Genomic DNA, 20,401 nt, shown 5'->3' on the forward strand with positions numbered 1-20,401 from the left:
TTTGGAACACATGTTTCGAATACACATACTTGATGAATCTGCTACAGGGCAGGTGTAAACCAGGGCAGCAAGACAAAGAACAGAGAATAAAGTTTGCAAAGCAGAACTGACAGAATGGAGTGACTAAGAGGATGAAGAAGGAAGACAAAGTCAAAGATGCCCACCTTGCATGTCTGGGTTTATCAACTGGTAGATTAGTGATAATCTTAACTGTGATAAGAGCTATAAGAGAAGAAACAGGTATGGAAGTAAGGCAAGAAGTTTCATTTTAGTCATAATTGTGTTTGTACTATATATAGGACATCCAGGTAATTAGACCCAGAAAATTGTTGGAGGCACAGGGCTGGTCCTCAGGAAGAGAGACTGTATCTGAAAGTATAGATTTGGTAGTCACAGGAGTCAAAGAGCTCAGGGTAGACCCAGTGAGAAAGGAAGTGAGGCCCATATTTACATTCTCTGCTCCCCCTTGAAACTAGACCAAGAGCCCTTTTTCACTCTTTTGTTTTGTTTTAGTAATTACCTACAGGACAATTGAGAGTATAAACAACACAGCACAGTTACAAGGTTCCTGAAACCTCAACAGTTTCTTGACTTGGCTATTTCCTGGTCTTTACTGAACTATAAGATACTAAGCTTCCTTCATAGACCCTTTCTTAGATAATCTTGAGGAAGAATGATTAGTTCTTTTTTTAATGTTTATTTATTTATTTATTTGGAGAGAGAGACAGAGTATGAGCAGGGGAGGGGCAGAAAGAGAAGGAGATAGGATCCCAAGCAGTCTCTGCATTGTCATCACAGAGCCTGATGCAGGGCCTGATCCCACTAACCGTGAGATGATGACCTGAGTGGAAACCAAGAGTCAGACACTTAACCAACTGAGATACCCAGGTGCCCCAAGAATTCTTAGTTCTTATACCCATGGAGAATATATACACATTGCGAGAACAAAGACTTTTTCAATATTCTTCTATGTATCTGGCCCACCACCTAACACAATATTTGGCACATAGTGCTGCATATGCTGCCACTATTGTTGATCATCATTACTATCATCATCCCACCAGTTCCATTTATTGAGAATTTACTATATTCCAGGCAACAAGTACTTTATATATTAACTAATTTAATCCTCACAACAACCCCAAGATTGAAGTACTATTGTTATCCCATTTTATAGATGAGGACCCAGGAGAGGTTGGGTTAACTTGCCCATTAATAAACAAAAAGCAACTGAAGTTGCTGGGATTCAAGCCCAGGCAATCTGATTCTAGAGCTAGTGCTCTACTGGCCCTGTCCAGGCAGGATCATGGCCAAAACAATTATAAAATATTGAACAGGGCAATTAAAAAGCATTGTACAAATTGATTCTCATATGGGTGACTATGAGTGAAGCACTGGCCAAAATATCAGCAGCTCATGGATAAAATAGATATCACCAATTGCCTGGCAGTTAAAGACTAAAGATGGCACTACTGGCACATTGGAAATGAGAATGAAGTCAGATTTGTGGAGTGGCAGCAGAGTTCTGTGATGAGATAGGCACATTGGCACAATAATGAGACCAAGTAACATCAAAATCCAGGGAAATAAGAAAATCCTTGAGGAAATAAAGATAGCACCATAAGAAAATGGAACTGCTAATACTGTATATCTCTTGTTTTTCGCTCTCATGGACTTGAACAACCAGAATTGCCTTCTTCTAAAATCTTAAATTCAGGAATCCCCATTTTCTGACCATAGCACACTCTCACTATACCTATTCTGCAACCTAATCAAGACCACAGTCTCTTGAGCCCATGTCCCATTTTCTCTTGGTCTACTTGATTCCTACTTATTTTCCTTTCCAACCCATTCTGGTCTCCAGATGGCTCAACATTTGAACTACTCTCACCAGTATCTTCCATATGCATATACCTTCATCCCTCTGTTGCATCTGCCCATCAAAATCCCAAACCTGTACCAATAATATAGTCTTGCCTTGTATGCTCCTATACCCAAGTCCTACATAATCCTCAGTCTCCAACCTCAGCTGGACCCTTTGTGTTATTCATGAGTCTTTTTACTTGCCCTTAGTCCAGTTCCTTTTCCTAGTCTTTTCAGGTTCTATTTTTAAGCCTTCATTGATCTCACACTCCCATTTCCCTTTCTTCCAATTCCCATCAGACATCTTTATTCCACACTTGTAAAGAATACACCACGCATGACTTCCTCAGCTCCCCACCTCCTCTCCCATTACTTGCCAATCTGACTCCTTTCAGAAAGGTCATATCCCACCCCAACCCCTCTTTGGACCATGGGTTGCTATTTCAAACACTAACCCTGCTGCCAGCCAGTTCACTTGAGATGCAATCTTGCACAATCAGTAGTGTGGAGAAGAAAACAGGATAATAAAAAATTTCTGAGGCAAGGAGAAAAAGGAAAACATAGGAAAAAAATGAGACAAATATAAAAAAGAAGATGGTAAAAACAAACTCCTATAAATCAATAAACATAAAAAAAATATACATGAGCAAAACTCACCCGTTAAAATGCAGAGGTTAACAGATTGTATAAAATTTTTAAAAATCCAGCTATGTGCCATTTTAAAAGGGACACATCTAAAACAAAGATGAGGAAAGATTGAAAATAAAAAATATGGAAAAAGATATACCAGGTAAATGCCAACCCAAAGAGAGTTGGGTCAGCTATATTAACACCTATACAATAAAACTTTAAGACAATAAAAGCATTATAATAATAAAGAAAATTAGTACATAGAGTAAATAAACCTGAATGCACTCATAAAAACACTTCTAAATATATAAAGGAAGATTAAGTACGCTAGAGAGAAATTGAAAAATCAAGCATCAAAATGGGACATTAATATAACCTCTTTGAAGTTATTAATAGCACAAGGAGATAAAAAATTAGTAAATATATAGACAAGTTGAACAACAATATAAGCTTGATTTGGTGGACATATGTAGAAATCTATATCCAATTGGAAAATCACATTCTTTTCAAGTGCATATGGACCATTTACTTCCCAAAATAATCATGTACTAGGTTATAATACAAGTCTCAGTAAATTTCAGAAAAATCATTCTCCTACAGATCATGCTCTCTGACCTCAAGAAGATTAAATACGAAGTTAATAACAAAAGATCATTTTTAATCCTAAAACATTTTATAAATTTAAAGACATTTCTAAATAACTTATATGTCAAAGAAAAATTATAATTGTACTAAATCTATCATTAATATCTTAAAGAATAAATCTGCTGCCTGCTTTACAACCACTACCACTCCCATATCATAGAATGTATTCTAGAAATTCAAAAAGGAAAATATGGAATAAAAATAATGCTTTCATGTGCAAAGTTTTATGGTAAATGATATAACACATTTTGAAAAACATAACTCAGAAAAATAATGGAAGCACAAATGAAACCAGACAGATTTGAAGTTAGGAAATCTGTGACCTTTCATATTCTCCCAACTGATGAATATTAGGGTTTAGTGGAGAGACCAAAGTCCAAAATACTTATTAAAGCTGTTCACTGAAATTCAGCCACAGATGTGAAGCCAAAAGAGCAAGGATTATCCACTGAGAAAACCATAGCTCAGATAACATGAGTGTCCGAACCCAAGCTCTGATGGACAATTTGTTCTATGTTAGTCGTGGGGTGTCAAGACTCAGATTAAATATTTTAATATAGCATCCTTGCGGGACATCATACACACAAGAAGTTATTTTAGAAAAGATGGTTTGTTTATTCAGAAAATTATGTACATTTAGTGCTCAAAATCCAAGATAATATTTTAATGAAAACACAAAAGAAGGAACTGAAAAATCTATGAAAATGAAAGGTTAACATACCTCTCTTGATTATATATCCAAATGGATATATCTAATTTATACCATAAACCTATAGATTAGGAGATAACATTAATTAATAAGTGAACATTAACAGCTAGTTTTCAAGAAGGGTGGGGAGAGCTCTCTCAAGTTATTTTAAATTCTGAATACCAGTTAAAAAAATGAAAAACTGGGCCAAACTGATAGGAATCATGGAATAACGAATATAGTAGTGTAAGACAGACTTGTGTTCAAATTCTAGCTTTGCTATTTGTTAGTTATATTACCTTGGACAAGGGCCCAAAATATAAAAAGATTATCAAAAATATAGAAATCCTTATAAGAATAGTATGTACATTAAAAATCATTGTTGGGGGGGCTTTCCGGGCAAGATGGCGGCTTAGGAGGACGCTGGGCTCACCGCACGTCCTGCTGATCACTTAGATTCCATCTACACCTGCCTAAATAACCCAGAAAACTGCCAGAGGATTAGCAGAACAGAGTCGCCAGAGCCAAGTGCAGACGAGAGGCCCACGGAAGAGGGTAGGAAGGGCGGCGAGGCTGTGCGCGCTCCACGGACTGGCGGGAGGGAGCCGGGGCGGAGGGGCGGCTCGCCGGCCAAGCAGAGCCCCCGAGTCTGGCTTGCAAAAGCGGAGGGGCCTGACGGACTGTGTTCCGACAGCAAGCGCGACTTAGCGTCTGGGAGGTCATAAGTTAACAGCTCTGCTCGGAAAGCGGGAAAGCTGGAGGACAAAGGGAGGGAGAGCTGCTGAGCCCCCTGACAACAGAGCTCAGTTTGGTGGGGAACAAAGGCGCTCGCCAGCGCCATCTCCCCCGCCCATCCCCCAGCCGAAATCCCAAAGAGAACCAGTTCCTGCCAGGGAACTTGTTCCCTCCACGCAAACACCCAGCTCTGCGCTTCTGCGGAGCCAAACCTCCGGCAGCGGACCTGACTCCCTCCTGCTGCCACAGGGCCCCTCCTGAAGTGGATCACCTAAGGAGAAGCGATCTAAGTCTGCCCCTCCTGCCCCCGAGCACCTTGCCTACCCACCCCAGCTAATACGCCAGATCCCCAGCATCACAAGCCTGGCAGGGTGCAAGTAGCCCAGACGAGCCACACCACCCCACAGTGAATCCTGCCCCTAGGAGAGGGGAAGAGAAGGCATACACCAGTCTGACTGTGGCCCCAGCGGTGGGCTGGGGGCAGACATCAGGTCTGACTGCGGCCCCGCCCACTAACTCCAGTTATACACCACAGCACAGGGGAAGTGCCCTGCAGGTCCTCACCACGCCAGGGACTATCCAAAATGACCAAGCGGAAGAATTCCCCTCAGAAGGATCTCCAGGAAATAACAACAGCTAATGAGCTGATCAAAAAGGACTTAAATAACATACCAGAAAGTGAATTTAGAATAATAGTCATAAAATTAATCGCTGGGCTTGAAAACAGTATACAGGACAGCAGAGAATCTCTTGCAACAGAGATCAAGGGACTAAGGAACAGTCGCGAGGAGCTGAAAAACGCTTTAAACGAAATGCATAACAAAATGGAAACCATCACAGCTCGGCTTGAAGAGGCAGAGGAGAGAATAGGTGAACTAGAAGATAAAGTTATGGAAAAAGAGGAAGCTGAGAAAAAGAGAGATAAAAAAATCCAGGAGTATGAGGGGAAAATTAGAGAATTAAGTGATACACTAAAAAGAAATAATATACGCATAATTGGTATCCCAGAGGAGGAAGAGAGAGGGAAAGGTGCTGAAGGGGTACTTGAAGAAATAATAGCTGAGAACTTCCCTGAACTGGGGAAGGAAAAAGGCATTGAAATCCAAGAGGCACAGAGAACTCCCTTCGGACTTACTTGAATCGATCTTCTGCACGACATATCATAGTGAAACTGGCAAAATACAAGGATAAAGAGAAAATTCTGAAAGCAGCAAGGGGTAAACGTGCCCTCACATATAAAGGGAGACCTATAAGACTCGTGACTGATCTCTCTTTTGAAACTTGGCAGGCCAGAAAGAATTGGCACGAGATTTTCAGGGTGCTAGACAGAAAAAATATGCAGCCAAGAATCCTTTATCCAGCAAGTCTGTCATTTAGAATAGAAGGAGAGATAAAGGTCTTCCCAAACAAACAAAAACTGAAGGAATTTGTCACCACTAAACCAGCCCTACAAGAGATCCTAAGGGGGACCCTGTGAGACAAAGTCCCAGAGACATCACTACAAGCATAAAACATACAGACATCACAATGACTCTAAACCCGTATCTTTCTATAATAACACTGAATGTAAATGGATTAAATGCGCCAACCAAAAGACATAGGGTATCAGAATGGATAAAAAAACAAGACCCATCTATTTGCTGTCTACAAGAGACTCATTTTAGACCTGAGGACACCTTTAGATTGAGAGGGAGGGGATGGAGAACTATTTATCATGCGACTGGAAGCCAAAAGAAAGCTGGAGTAGCCATACTTATATCAGACAAACTAGACTTTAAATTAAAGGCTGTAACAAGAGATGAAGAAGGGCATTATATAATAGTTACAGGGTCTATCCATCAGGAAGAGCTAACAATTATAAATGTCTATGCGCCGAATACCGGAGCCCCCAAATATATAAAACAATTACTCATAAACATAAGCAACCTTATTGAGAAGAATGTGGTAATTGCAGGGGACTTTAACACCCCACTTACAGAAATGGATAGATCATCTAGACACACGGTCAATAAAGAAACAAGGGCCCTGAATGAGACATTGGATCAGATGGACTTGACAGATATATTTAGAACTCTGCATCCCAAAGCAACAGAATAAACTTTCTTCTCGAGTGCACATGGAACATTCTCCAAGATAGATCATATACTGGGTCACAAAACAGCCCTTCATAAGTTTACAAGAATTGAAATTATACCATGCTTACTTTCAGACCACAATGCTATGAAGCTTGAAATCAACCACAGAAAAAAGTCTGGAAAACCTCCAAAAGCATGGAGGTTAAAGAACACCCTACTAACGAATGAGTGGGTCAACCAGACAATTAGAGAAGAAATTAAAAAATATATGGAAACAAACGAAAATGAAAATACAACAATCCAAGCGCTTTGGGACGCAGCAAAGGCAGTCCTGAGAGGAAAATACATTGCAGTCCAGGCCTATCTCAAGAAACAAGAAAAATCCCAAATACAAAATCTAACAGCACACCTAAAGGAACTAGAAGCAGAACAGCAAAGGCAGCCTAAGCCCAGCAGAAGAAGAGAAATAATAAAGATCAGAGCAGAAATAAACAATATAGAAACTAAAAAAACTGTAGAGCAGATCAACGAAACCAAGAGTTGGTTTTTTGAAAAAATAAACAAAATTGACAAACCTCTAGCCAGGCTTCTCAAAAAGAAAAGGGAGATGACCCAAATAGATAAAATCATGAATGAAAATGGAATTATTACAACCAATCCCTCAGAGATACAAACAATTATCAGGGAATACTATGAAAAATTATATGCCAACAAATTGGACAACCTGGAAGAAATGGACAAATTCCTGAACACCCACACTCTTCCAAAACTCAATCAGGAGGAAATAGAAAGCTTGAACAGACCCATAACCAGCGAAGAAATTGAAACGGTTATCAAAAATCTCCCAACAAATAAGAGTCCAGGACCAGATGGCTTCCCAGGGGAGTTCTACCAGACGTTTAAAGCAGAGATAATACCTATCCTTCTCAAGCTATTCCAAGAAATAGAAAGGGAAGGAAAACTTCCAGACTCATTCTATGAAGCCAGTATTACTTTGATTCCTAAACCAGACAGAGACCCAGTACAAAAAGAGAACTACAGGCCAATATCCCTGATGAATATGGATGCAAAAATTCTCAATAAGATACTAGCATATCGAATTCAACAGCATATCAAAAGAATGATTCACCATGATCAAGTGGGATTCATTCCTGGGATGCAGGGCTGGTTCAACATTCGCAAATCAATCAACGTGATACATCACATTAACAAAAAAAGAGAGAAGAACCATATGATCCTGTCAATCGATGCAGAAAAGGCCTTCGACAAAATCCAGCACCCTTTCTTAATAAAAACCCTTGAGAAAGTTGGGATAGAAGGAACATACTTAAGGATCATAAAAGCCATTTATGAAAAGCCCACAGCTAACATCATCCTCAACGGGGAAAAACTGAGAGCTTTTTCCCTGAGATCAGGAACACGACAAGGATGCCCACTCTCACCGCTGCTGTTTAACATAGTGCTGGAAGTTCTAGCATCAGCAATCAGACAACAAAAGGAAATCAAAGGCATCCAAATTGGCAAAGATGAAGTCAAGCTTTCGCTTTTGGCAGATGACATGATATTATACATGGAAAATCCGATAGACTCCACCAAAAGTCTGCTAGAACTGATACAGGAATTCAGCAAAGTTGTAGGATACAAAATCAATGTACAGAAATCAGTTGCATTCTTATACACCAACAATGAAGCAACAGAAAGACAAATAAAGAAACTGATCCCATTCACAATTGCACCAAGAAGCATGAAATACCTAGGAATAAATCTAACCAAAGATGTAAAGGATCTGTATGCTGAAAACTATAGAAAGCTTATGAAGGAAATTGAAGAAGATTTAAAGAAATGGAAAGACATTCCCTGCTCATGGATTGGAAAAATAAATATTGTCAAAATGTCAATACTACCCAAAGCTATCTACACATTCAATGCAATCCCAATCAAAATTGCACCAGCATTCTTCTCGAAACTAGAACAAGCAATCCTAAAATTCATATGGAACCACAAAAGGCCCCGAATAGCCAAAGGAATTTTGAAGAAGAAGACCAAAGCAGGAGGCATCACAATCCCAGACTTTAGCCTCTACTACAAAGCTGTCATCATCAAGACAGCATGGTATTGGCACAAAAACAGACACATAGACCAATGGGATAGAATAGAAACCCCAGAACTAGACCCACAAACGTATGGCCAACTCATCTTTGACAAAGCAGGAAAGAACATCCAATGGAAAAAAGACAGCCTCTTTAACAAATGGTGCTGGGAGAACTGGACAGCAACATGCAGAAGGTTGAAACTAGACCACTTTCTCACACCATTCACAAAAATAAACTCAAAATGGATAAAGGACCTAAATGTGAGACAGGAAACCATCAAAACCTTAGAGGAGAAAGCAGGAAAAGACCTCTCTGACCTCAGCCGTAGCAATCTCTTACTCGACACATCCCCAAAGGCAAGGGAATTAAAAGCAAAAGTGAATTACTGGGACCTTATGAAGATAAAAAGCTTCTGCACAGCAAAGGAAACAACCAACAAAACTAAAAGGCAACCAACGGAATGGGAAAAGATATTCGCAAATGACATATCGGACAAAGGGCTAGTATCCAAAATCTATAAAGAGCTCACCAAACTCCACACCCGAAAAACAAATAACCCAGTGAAGAAATGGGCAGAAAACATGAATAGACACTTCTCTAAAGAAGACATCCAGATGGCCAACAGGCACATGAAAAGATGTTCAGCGTCGCTCCTTATCAGGGAAATACAAATCAAAACCACACTCAGATATCACCTCACGCCAGTCAGAGTGGCCAAAATGAACAAATCAGGAGACTATAGATGCTGGAGAGGATGTATAGAAACGGGAACCCTCTTGCACTGTTGGTGGGAATGCAAATTGGTGCAGCCGCTCTGGAAAGCAGGGTGGAGATTCCTCAGAAAATTAAAAATAGACCTACCCTATGACCCAGCAATAGCACTGCTAGGAATTTATCCAAGGGATACAGGAGCACTGATGCATAGGGCCACTTGTACCCCAATGTTCATAGCAGCACTCTCAACAATAGCCAAATTATGGAAAGAGCCTAAATGTCCATCAACTGATGAATGGATAAAGAAATTGTGGTTTATATACACAATGGAATATTACATGGCAATGAGAAGAAATGAAATATGGCCTTTTGTAGCAACGTGGATGGAACTGGAGAGTGTGATGCTAAGTGAAATAAGCCATACAGAGAAAGACAGATAGCATATGGTTTCACTCTTATGTGGATCCTGAGAAACTTAACAGGAACCCATGGGGGAGGGGAAGAAAAAAAAAAAAAGAGGTTAGAATGGGAGAGAGCCAAAGCATAAGAGACTGTTAAAAACTGAGAACAAACTGAGGGTTGATGGGGGGTGGGAGGGAGGAGAGGGTAGGTGATGGGTATTGAGGAGGGCACCTTTTGGGATGAGCACTGGGTGTTGTATGGAAACCAATTTGTCAACAAATTTCATAAAAAAAAAAAAAATCATTGTTGGTGTTTCCCAAATGGAAACTGATGTGAATTAGAAAAAACATCACATAATGTCCCTGGAGTGGGCAGCAAATAAACAGATTTTGCTGTGTTTCATTTGTTGGACACCTTGGTACCTCCCCGTCTCCTAAATATATAGGGCATGTTCAAACTAGAAACTTCTACCATATGTAACCTCCTTGAGGGCAGACACTGTATCTGGACTTCATACTCCAAGGAACGTATTTAGCACACTGTCTGATACACAGTATAAGGTCAATAAATGTTTACTGAATATCTTCACCCAGAAATAAATCTATATTTGTATGTTTAAACTTAACTCACAGAAATTGAAGAGCCGTAATAGAGCTGAGACAAAAGTGGTTTTGTTTTCCTGAAGTAGTATGGTGTCGTGGTTAAGAGCATGGGCTCTGGAGCCAGACTGCCTGAATTTGAATCCCAACTTCACCATTTACTAGTTGTGTGACCCTAGGCAAGTTACTAAACCTCTCAGTGCCTCAATGTTCTCATTTGTAAAATGAAGATAATAACTTTATCTACCTTTTTGGATTTGTTATAAAGATTAAATGAGTTTCTAAAATATGTAAAGTGCTTGAAGTAATGTGAACACAAAGAATGCTAAGTGTTAGCTATTTTTATTTTGTCAGGTTTATATGTGTATTCATACTTTAAGACTTACCTGAATGTCCTTGAAAAAGTACACGTACTTTCTTTCAAAGAATACAGTGAGTTAAAGTGCATCTATACACCATTTAAAGTTTCAAGCATTGTTTTTAAAAGTGAGAAACTATGCTAACAATATTAAAGATTACAGAAGAATCTCAGAAAAAGTGACCCATGCTCAAGGGCAAAAAGACTGGATTGGTATTAAAGTATTCCTCTAAACCTACAAGTAGTAATTATTGACGGTTTTGCATATAAATCCTATTGGAATATCAATTATGTCCCACTAAAGTGATATAAGAGAATTTTGCTCTTTGGGCCAAGGAAAATAAGCAATTTTGGTAAAATTTATACTTCACTAAACACAAAAAAGTGAATCAGAGTCTTTCAAAGGATAGAAACTGCTATTGTTAAGCAAATGATACTCGGTTTTACACAGAAACTAGTGATGTGAGAAGATTTACACTGCTACATGTCAGATCCTGTATACTTTTGAACATAATCAGAACTGATAAGGCTATGACAAGAAATGTGATGGTGTCTACATTTTTGAAAGGTTAATTGAAACTGGGTTACAAATTATACTTGGTAATGAAATTTGTAACTTTAGAAAGTCAGTGGACTTCTAATTCTAGCTAAAACAGAGTAACGAAACGTGGATTTCCACCTTGCCTAAAATAAGCCACCACCCTAAATGGATAAAATACATGAAACAGTGGTGGCTTCAGGCAGTGAAGAACTGTGATCCCTGAAAGAAAATAAACAATAGGGCAAGACCTCCAATTTTTTCCAGGTTTACGGTCTTGAGACAATTTCCAGACTATGGTGCAGGGAAGAGGAATATAGGCAGAACCTGGTGAACTGCTTGAGCTGAGGTGACAGAGCTGAGAGTCTGGGAAAACCCACGTGGCAAAAGTTCATAGGACAGAGTACTAAGAGAGTCACACATAGACAGAACTTTGGAGAGTTATCAAGGGTCTTCCTGAGTATTCAGCACAGCACTGATCAATGCATGGCATGCCTGTGAGGAAATTACCTGGGCCAAGGACAGAACCAACTGAAAGGATTCAAACAACAGTGTCTGTCAACCACACAGGGCCAGGAGTAGTGCCTGTTCACCAGCCAAACTGGAAAACTTCATGATTCGCAGGGCATGGGACAAAGTACTCAGAAGGGTCTTGCTTCCATACTGGGAACTAATTAGCCCTATACTGTGTGCTGCTCTGGTCCTGCCTAACAAATCTAAACAAAGTAGCCTGAAAGGATCAATCTGTTTCCAAGTAATTCAAGTGCATCCCAGAACACAGTTCAAGCATATTTATAATAATATAAAAAAATGCAGTACCCAGCAAAGTAAAATTCCCAATATCTGGTACCCAATAAAAAACTAACAGGCGGGGCGCCTGGGTGGCGCAGTCGGTTAAGCGTCCGACTTCAGCCAGGTCACGATCTCGCGGTCCGGGAGTTCGAGCCCCGTGTCAGGCTCTGGGTTGATGGCTCAGAGCCTGGAGCCAGTTTCCGATTCTGTGTCTCCCTCTCTCTCTGCCCCTCCCCCGTTCATGCTCTGTCTCTCTCTGTCCCAAAAATAAATAAACGTTGAAAAAACTAACAGGCATGATTTGCAACAACATGGATGAACCTAGAGGGTACCAGGCTAGTAAAACAAGTCAGACAGGGAAAGGTAAATACCATATGATTTCATTTAAATGTGGAATCTAAAAAAAAAAAAAAATGAACAAACAACAAATTAAAAAAAAAAAACAGAAAAAGAATCATAAATACAGAGAACAAACTGGTGGTTGCCAGAGGGGAATGGAGTGGAAGAAGGGGTAAATGGGTGAAGGGGAATGGGAAGCACAGGCTTCCAGTTATGGAATGAATAAGTCACAAGGATGAAAGGTTCAGCAGAGGCATTTTAATAGTGTTGTATGGTGACAGATGGTACCTACACTTGAGGTGAGTTCAACATAGCATAACATATAGAGTTATCAAATCATTATGGTGTACACCTGAAATTAATATAACATTGTGTGTCAACTATACTTCAATAAAAAAAATTAATGGGCATGCAGAAAAGCAGGAAAATACTGTCCATGATGAGGAGATAAAACAATCAAAAACTGACCAAGAACTGACAGAAAGGCTAGAATTAACAAAAAAATCAGTAAAACAGTCATTATAACTGTATTCCAATTTTAAAAAGTTAAATAAAGATATGGAAGATATTTAAAAATACCAAAATTAAACCTAGAGACAAAAACTACAATGTCTAAGATGAAAAATACACAAGATGGGATTAACATCAAATTACACATTGTAGTAGAAAAGATTAGAGAGCTTGAATACATTGCAACAGAAACTATCCAAATGAAACAGTAAGAAAAAATAATTTTATAAAAAGAGAGCATTAATGAACTGTACAACAACTTTAAGCTGGCTATGCACATGTAATTGGAGTAACCAAAGGAAATGGGAACACAAAAAATATTTGAAGAAATTGGCCAAAATTTTTCTAAATTTGATGAACACTATAAACTCACCGATCCAAGAAACTCAATAAACTTTATGCAAAAGAAATATAAAGAAAAACACACCATATGGCACACTGCAGTCAATTTTTTTTAAACCAGAGATAATGAGAATATCCTCAAAGCAGCTAGGGCCGGGGGTACATGTTACATACGAAGAAACAAGACAATGATGAAAGGAGATTTATCACTGGAAACAATGAAATGAGAAGACAGTGGAACATCTCTAAAATACTGAAAGTAAACAAAAAACAAAAAACAAAAAACACCTGTCCACCTAGAATTCCAAACACAGTGAAATATCACCCAAAAACATAGGTGAAATAAATACTTTTTTCAAACATGAAAAAGTTGAAAGAATTAATTGCCAGTAGACCTGCACTATAAATACTGTTAAAGTCTTTTGGGCAGAAGAAAAATAATCCAGATACAAATGTGGTCCTGCAAAAGGGAATGAAGAGCACATGCAATGGCAAACTATGTGGGTAAAAATAGTTTTTCTTTTAATGTTTATTTATTTCTTTAGAGACAGAGCGCATGAGCAGGGGAAGGGGCAGAGAGAGAAGAGAGAGAGAATCCCAAGCAGGCTCCATGCTGTCAGCACAGAGCTCAACTCAGGCCTCGATCTCACAAACTGTGAGATCATGACATGAGCCAAAATCAAGACTCAAATATTTACCAGCTGAGCCACCCAGGAACCCTAAAAATATTTTTTCTCATAGATGAATGGGCAAAGAATATATGGTGTACACACACACACACACACACACACACACACACACACACACACTGGAATATTACTCACCATAAAAAAATGAGATGTTGCCATCTGCAACATGGATGGACCCAGAAAATATTATGCTAAGTTAAATAAGTTAGAGAAAGACAAACACAATATGATTTCACTTACATGTGGAATCTATAAAACAAAACAAATGAGCAAACAAACAAACAAAAAGCAGAAACAGACCCATCAATATATAGAATAAACTGATGGTTTCTAGAGGGGAGAAACATGGGGGTATGGGCAAAATAGGTGAAGAGTAATGGGAGATACAGGCTTCCAGTTATGAAGTAAATAAGTCACAGGAATAAAAGGTATAGCATAGGGAATACAGACAATGGTATTGTAATAGTATTGTATGGTGACAGATGGTAGCTTTGCTTGTGAGCAGAGCATAATGTACAAACTTGTCAAATCACCATGTTGTACATCTGAAACTAATGTAACAGTGTGTGTCAGCTACACTTTAATAAAAAAATAATTGACTGCCAGACTGCCTGGGTGGCTCAGTTGGTTAAGCATCCTATTCTTGGTTTCAGCTCAGGTCATGATCTTATGGTGTGTGAGATCAAGCCCTGTGTTGGGCTCTATGCTGATAGCATGGAGCCTGCTTGGGATTTTCTCTACCTCTCCTTCTACCTCTGCCCCTCCACAGCTCATGCTCTTGTTCTGTAAAAGTAAGTAAATAAACATAAAAAAATAATTGACTTAAAAAAAATTTTTAATGTTTATTTTTGAGAGAGAAAGAAACAGAGTGTGAGTGGGGGAGGGACAGAAAGAAAGGGAAACACAATCTGAGATAGGCTCCAGGCTCTGGGATGTCAGTGCAGAGCCCCACACAGGGCTCAAACTACTGTGAGATCCATGACCTGAGCCGAAGTCGGAGGCTTAACCGACTGAGTCACCCAGGCGCCCCAATAATTGACTTTTAAAAGTAAAAAAAATATGTAACAATATATTGTGAGGTTCAAAACATATGTAGAACAAAGTTAGAAGATTTACATAACCTGATTTCAAGACTTATCGTAAATCTACAATAATCAAGTGAGAGTGGAATTGGCATACAGAAAGATAAAGAGAACAACAGAAGAGAAGAGTCCAGAAATAAAACCTTATGTTTACAGTCACTTGATTTTTGATAAAGGTACAAAAGAATTCAGCAGAGAAATGATAGTCACTTCCACAAATGATGCTGGAAAAACTGGATATCCAAAAGTAAAATTTTTAAAAATGTGAAGATTTCCTAGTTATGACACTTAAAATATGATCCAGAAGTTAGTAAACTAGACTTCAGTAAAATTAAAAACTTCTTCTCTTTGAAAGATGCTAATAAAAAATAAAATGATAAGCCTTTTACTGGAAGAAAATATTTGTAAATAGTGTATGTGATAAGGACTTGTATCCAGAATATACAAAGAACTCTCAAAACTATAATTTAAAAAAAAACCCTACACAACCAAAATTTTTAAGTGGACAAAACTTTGAACAAATACATCACCAAAGAAAATATATGAATAGTAAATACACATATGAAAATATACTCAACATCACTCATCATCAGGCTAATACAAATCAAAACCACCATGAGATACCACCTCACACCTGTCAGAATGGCTAGAATTAACAACTCAGGCAACAACAGATGTTGGCAAAGATGCAGAGAAAGAGGATCTCTTTTGCATTGTTGGTGGGAATGCAAGCTGGTTCAGCCACTCTGGAAAACAGTATGGAGGTTCCTCAAAACGTTAAAAATAGAACTACCCTACAACCCAGCAATTGCACTAGTAGGCATTTATCCAAGGGATACAGGTGTGCTGTTTCAAAGGGACACATGCACCCCCATGTTTATAGCAGCACTATCCACAATAGCCAAAGTATGGAAAGAGCCCAAATTGTGCATTCATGGATGAATGGATAAAGAAGATGTGGTATATATATACCATGGAGTATTACTCGGCAATCAAAAAGAATGAAATCTTGCCATTTGCAACGATGTGGATGGAACTGAAGGGTATTATGCTAAGTGAAATTAGTCAGTCAGAGAAAGACAAAAATCATATGACTTCACTCATATGAGGACTTTAAGAGACAAAACAGATGAACATAAGGGAAGGGAAACAAAAATAATATAAAAACAGGGAGGGGGACAAAACAGAAGAGACTTATAAATATGGAGAACAAACAGAGGGTTACTGGAGGGGTTGTGGGAGAGGGGATGGGATAAATGGGTAAGGGGCACTAAGGAATCTACTTCTGAAATCATTGTTTCACTATATGCTAACTAATTTGGATGTAAATTTTTAAAAAAATAATTTTTTTAATTGTAAAAAATAAAATAATAAATAAATAAATAAAGCACATTAATGTCAGTTTTCTCACCAAAATGAGAGTAAGGGCTATGACACCATTAATAAATATTAAAATTAACTGTAGTGTTCATTTCATCTGTATTTCTATTTTTATAGAAATGAATGTCTTATATAATACTAGTACAGTGGTGAATATATACTTTATAAGGAAATATACATATATTAGGGGTGATAAAAATTTTTTGGTGGTGAGAGAGACTGACCAAAAAAGTTGTGAAATGCTTTGCTTAAAGTAGGGTGAAGGGAAACCATTCTTACAAATTGCCATATGTCATTGTGATTCTGCTTGCATTTATTTATGATGTATGTTAATTAGGAAAGAATAAGTCATTCTGATGATTGTAAAATACAGTTGCCCTGATGCATGTAGGGTAGCATAATGAATATGGATTTGTGCTGCCATAAAGTATATTCAGAAGTGAACTCTATTAACTAATTGTGACCACAGCAATTACAGTATCTGAGGCAGACCTATCTAAAGCACTGTCAGAATTAATACCTATTATATGTGTGGGTTTTCCAAAACATAAATGAAGCATAGCCCTTAAAAGCCAGCAAATCCATCCCCTTTTGGAAAAAAAAATACTATTTGAAAATCTGAAGGTAAAAGAGTGAATTTTAGAGCACAGAAAAGTGAGACCAAAACAGATTATGTGATAAGTCTGCACACTGTACCAAAAAAAAAAAAAAAAAATCCATTAAAGGAAAGCTTCCAGAAATGCAGGGTTTCCCTAAATCCCCTTGTCTGGATCCAGCCACCTATGCACAAAGGCACCAACTGATAACATTTTTTGGTTGGTAACAACTGAGTGAACATGTAACACTGCTTACAGTCAATAAAATGTTTACATTGGGATACTGTGTTGGTCATTTTATCAACTGTCCCTTTCTCTCTTTTTTAATTTTCTTATTAAGTTTATTTATTTATTTTAAGAAACAGAGAGCAAGCAGGGTAGGGGCAGAGAGAGAAAAAAGGAGAGAGAGAATCCCAAGCAGGCTATGCAGGCTAATATGGGGCTCGAACTCAACAAACAGTGAGATCGTGACCTGAGCCAAAATCAGGAGTCGGATGCTTAACCAACTGAGCCACCCAGGTGCCCCTCAACTGTCTCTTTCAATTTTAGGGTGATGTCCCTCCAAGAAAACAACTCTAAATATTTTATTAAAATCTGTCTTAGACATCTAATCAAAGCCATGCAAACAAATTTAAGGTAGATTCAAACTATAAAGCTGCTAAATCTGGTTTCTCTATCTTTTTCCAAGTTTTCTTTGGATACAGACCCCTACTTCCATCTCCCTGAGCCCCTTCTGGCCCCTGGGTTAAATAATGTAAATGTATCTGGCCCAAAGATTCTTCTGTGACACCTCCCTCTACTGTCCTGGTAGTTACCTTTGAATGTCTGTGTGGTTTCAGGCCTTTAAAATCCGACTTCTTCCCCTGACCTGCAGCTCTGTATTTTGCACTGTTTACAGAATACACACTAGTTCAGAGGGCCAACTACATGTTAAGTGTTGTGCTAACTGGCTAAGGATAAAATAATTCATAGCCCCTGCCCCAAAGCAGTTCACAGTCTATTGAAATAGATACTTAAATAGATGATCATAAAAGAACATGGTGACCAAAGAAATATATTCACAAGGTATTATTGAAAATACCAAGGATGGACACTAAGTCCAGTTTGGGGAAAGAGAACTAGAAAGAGATACCAACAATAATAGCACATGAACTAGCTATAAATAATGTGTATTTGTTGATTAATCAAGTAGAGAACACAGCATGGAGGCATAAAGCAACATGGTATGGGCAAGCAGTATAGCAATAATGGATAGTAAATTGTAAAGGAGGATGTGAAAGAGACAGGGAGTAGGGTGGGATCATACCATGAGTTTGATATACTGTGCTCAGAAACATATAATCAACCTTTCACAATGGGAACCATTGAAGTGTTTTACGTAATGCAAAGGCTTGTTAGAACACTCTGACAGTTGTGCAGAATATGGATTTGAGAAGGCTGTGATATAAATCTAGAGGGCAGATGATGAGAGCACAAAGTAGAAGGCAGTGGTAGTAGAGATAGAAAGGGGCATATTAAAGACATAACACTGAGGTAAAACCTTCAGAACCTGTGAATGTTCTGTAACACAGAACAGCCTCTTCTACTAGGACTTGGGGCTCTGATGTGCTAGATTTCTAATTACGAGTAGTACTGCTTAGAATAGTGCCTATAAGCACTGAATCTGGGGGCAGGCTGCCTGGATTCCAATCAGAGCTTTCCTACTTTTTTTTTTTTTTTTTTTTTGCTGTGTGACCTTGGGCAAGTTATTTGACCTCTCTGAGTCTCTGTTTCCCCATTTATAAAAACAGGGATTAATAATAGGAGCTCCTGCCTAAGGCTGTGAGGATTCCAGTGTACATCATGAATAAAAGGTAGAACATAGTGCCCAGTCTACAATAAGCAGCCAATTTGGTAGATGTTTAATTATCATTCACCATATGCTTTGAAAAAGATACAAGCATATGGCTGTTTTGACATCTTACTATGAAATTTGAGAAATCTAACGAGCAGTCTTGTCCAGATGGAAAGTCACCATATCTCTCTGCATGGAGGTAGGCTGACAAGCATAAATATTAAGTAAATGTTAGTAATTGGATATGATCAGTTTAAAAGATATTTATTTATACACTGTTCCAGACAGGATTTAAAATGACTTACAAAGATACATAAAACATAACAAAATAGCATAAATTTTAAAAATAGAATCAAAAAGAAGAAAAACAAGAGTGGTGATAATGTAGAAGAGCAGAATCAAGGCTCCAAACCCAAAGGGCAACTTAGGCTTCCCAATGGTCAACTGGGGTCCAGACTCCCACAACCTCACCCACAGAGCACATCCATGCCTCAGACAATGTGTCCAGGCCTTCCTACACTGAGGTCCATTCTTAGAAGTGTTATGGTAGCCAAGTTGTTATTTTCCCCTAACAACGAGAAATTTATAAACTAGTTCTCAAGTTTACAAGATTCTGATTTTGGGTTTGCACCATGGTTCTTTTGCCCCTTACAATCCTTTGCAAAACAGGTTCCATAAAAGTGGAGTTTGCATATAGTGAGGCATTGAGCAGTTTTAGATATCTTAAAGATAGCCACCAGCTGATGAAGATGAAGAAAGAGGAAGAGGAGTAGAAAGCCAGTAACACTTCTAGAATGCTTACTATGGACCAAACACTTTTCTAAGCACTTCATTAAGATGGAGTCATTTAGTCCTCATGAGCATACTGTGAGGCAGATACTACATTATTATGTTTACAAATGAGGGTAGGGAGGCACATATTGGGCAAACAACTTGCCCAAGGTCATTTGTCCTATAAGTGACAGTCTGGTGTTGGAATCCAGTCTGGTTCCAGAGTCTGAGCTCTTAACCACTATGTTATACAGTCTCTTCTTTGTCTGATAATGTTGCTTATACATGGTAATGTTTGGAAAAGAGACATCTTACCCTAAGTAACTGGAAAAGAGTTTTTTAAAAGTCTTCAGCTAGTAACAGATAAACATTTGAGAGGCCCTCAGTCTGGCTTACTTTCTCAGTCCCCTGACCTCCCCTCATCCAGCAGTTCCCTTCTAAAGGACAGTAGGAATATATGGGGGAAGTAACTAAAATACAATGTTTCCTTAGTGCTTAGAATCACACACAGGTGGGGATAATTTCCTCCCGATTGAAACCACATGGTTACCTTTCAATGCCACCAAATTCTGGTCATAAGTGGTTTGAAGAAATTCCCACTTAAAATAATACATACTTTTCTAAAGTAAGTCCCAGAGGGAAGCTGTCTTAATACACATATTTCTCCTGCAGAGTGGTTTTTTTTGGATACATGAAAATATGGTCTTATTTTCATGATTTCACACT

General features: G+C 38.5%; 1 protein-coding gene across 7 annotated transcripts in view; it reads right to left on the minus strand.

Moving 5' to 3' along the window:
* The window catches only part of SYTL4 (synaptotagmin like 4), a 214,948-nt gene that overhangs the window by 24,391 nt on the left and 170,156 nt on the right, over window positions 1-20,401 (minus strand). For 5 of the 7 annotated variants that reach the window (XM_047843879.1, XM_047843875.1, XM_047843876.1 and 2 more), the window contains 2 exons: window positions 2,521-2,597; window positions 2,319-2,398 (listed from right to left, as the gene is read on the minus strand). The exons of the other annotated variants lie outside the window; for them this stretch is intronic. The gene's annotated coding sequence lies outside the window, so the exon portion shown is untranslated. The remainder of the gene's footprint in view (window positions 1-2,318; window positions 2,399-2,520; window positions 2,598-20,401) is intronic. 7 annotated transcript variants of the gene reach the window in all.

Source organism: Prionailurus viverrinus, chromosome X, assembly GCF_022837055.1.
Source record: "Prionailurus viverrinus isolate Anna chromosome X, UM_Priviv_1.0, whole genome shotgun sequence".
Lineage (NCBI taxonomy): Eukaryota > Metazoa > Chordata > Mammalia > Carnivora > Felidae > Prionailurus > Prionailurus viverrinus.